The sequence below is a fragment of the Bison bison genome, unplaced genomic scaffold (assembly GCF_000754665.1).
Source record: "Bison bison bison isolate TAMUID 2011002044 unplaced genomic scaffold, Bison_UMD1.0 scf7180017864491, whole genome shotgun sequence".
Lineage (NCBI taxonomy): Eukaryota > Metazoa > Chordata > Mammalia > Artiodactyla > Bovidae > Bison > Bison bison.
In genome coordinates, this window is record NW_011495050.1 from 21,711,486 (window position 1) to 21,713,591 (window position 2,106).

Here is a 2,106-nt window from a genome sequence, read left to right on the forward strand (position 1 = left end):
GGGGCGGAGGCGGCGCTCCCCTCAGGCACTTCCCCGGCCCCCCGGAGCAGGCGACGCGGAGGGCGGCAGCGGCGGGGAGGCGGTGGCGGGGGGCGGAGCGCATTCCTGATGGGTGAAATCGGCTCTTAACGGGACCGATTTCCGGGCCTCGCTGCAAAATTCGGAGCCGGGGCCAACGCCCCCCACCCCACCCCCCACAGCCGGTGCAGCTGGAGGCCCCCCGGGGAAAAGAGAGAGGCATGCCGAGGGGAACGTTCATCCGGGGGACGGCCACCCCCTGCAAAAGCAGAAATTAAACCGACGAAAACTGGTGTGGCCTTGGGGTAAAGTATGTCTTACGAGGGGGTCTTCCAGGATTGTCTCCTTCATGCTAAACCTTGAGAGACTTCTCCGTCTTCATCCAGCAAGTAATGCCACTGTTTTTAATTTCCAGTTTTTCCTATCATTTGAATTCCCCTCTGTCGTTCCCCACCCCCTTTCATTAATAGGGAGGAAAATAAGTTTAGGGTTCATTAACCTCGCGACAAGGGCAGTAAATAAAAGAGTGAAAAGAATGACTATATATGGGAGAAAAAAAGATCTTATTTTTTTTCCCCATTAGCTCTTGAAGATAGAAATATACGAACGATGCTTTATTCTGGTTAATATTTACTATTCAAAACGTTGCTGAAAGTCCTGTTGGGTGGACGTTAGAAAGGACAGCGTTTAAATGCTGCTGCAGTTTTCAAACCCAGGTGTTGGCTGCAAATGCTCGTGTTAAATGTTAGTAAACAGTGGAGGAATAAAGCAGTTCTTTCCTCTGATCGGTTGCCTTAAAATGTTCCTGATTTTTCCCTTTCCATTCCTTTTTTGGTGGGGTGGGGTGGGGTAAGAACATGACTGTGTTTTTATTTATACATATGTATTTTTTATTTTAACTGAATTCCTTGACCCATTTTGTTATGTGAAGTCTCATGGTATGCCCAAGTTTCATTTTCAGTTTTGCCATTAACCATCTTAATAAGCATCTTTCCACTTCGGTTTATAAGTCAAGCCATTTTTACCGTATTTGCCAGTTTATGCTTCCTTAACACCCAGCTGTCAGAACTGAATCAAAATGTAAATATTTCTATTTAGAAAATGGCGATGATCTATTGTTAACATTTCTTTTCAGACGTTCGTTGCCTGCTACTTACAATTCCATAGTAAAGATTTAGTGTCTTGGGACTTAATAAATAAACCAAATTATGCAACAGCAATAACAACAACAAAACCCCTTTTTGTTAGCTTTATTTCTCTTTTTATTATTGTATACAATGTAACAAATTTATATTTCATGTATCCTCAGGAACTGTTTTAATATCTTAACAAAGGGTCTTTCTGAGGAAAAATTACATTTAGCCAGCTAATGTTAGTGTGTGTGCTTAGTCGCTCAGTCCTGTTGGACTCTTTGTGACCCCATGGACTGTAGCCCACCAGGCACCTCTGTCCATGGGGATTCTCCAGGCAAGAATACGGGAGTGGGTTAGTAGTTTTTCAGTATCTGTGACTTCCAGGAGGATTCCAGTAAGGTTATATTTTAAAACTGTAAGATTATCTTAGGAGTTGAAACACAACTCAATTTTTAGTCTTCAGATAGTAGCTATTTGAAATATTGGTGTTTCTTTTGGATGGTGCTTCACCTGATCATTAGAGTTTATATAAAGAACAGCCCAATTTTACTGTCTTTAGACCAGTATTGGAATTTTTACAATTTTAATGGTATTTATAGAATTTTGGGTGCCTTTTTACTAGATTAAATGAAACAATGTTTTTCTCCTACTTAATATGTGAAGATGCTAAGTGTCTATTTATAAAGCTACTTCAGCATTTTAGTGGAAAATAAATGCACATCACAAATTTGAAATAGAGGAAGTTGTAAGGTAATATTTTTGTAGTTGATTAAGACACGTGGGGTCGCCTCTCTTTAGTGGGATCAGATTGAAAGATATTTGCATGGCGTTGTTAGATGGAATTAAATATAGGTAATTTGAGACAAACTTAACATTTGAAAGAATCTCTTGTATATTATGGCAGGTTCTGATTTTAAAGCACTTAACACTTATCACAGAAATTCTTTGGTTTCTC

The 2,106-nt window shown here is 40.6% G+C and overlaps 1 protein-coding gene across 1 annotated transcript in view; it reads left to right on the forward strand.

Moving 5' to 3' along the window:
* Positions 1-88: 88 nt before the first annotated feature.
* RNF19A (ring finger protein 19A, RBR E3 ubiquitin protein ligase) overlaps positions 89-2,106 on the forward strand; it is a 54,684-nt gene continuing 52,666 nt past the window's right edge. The window contains exon 1 of the mRNA XM_010863518.1: positions 89-407. The gene's annotated coding sequence lies outside the window, so the exon portion shown is untranslated. The remainder of the gene's footprint in view (positions 408-2,106) is intronic.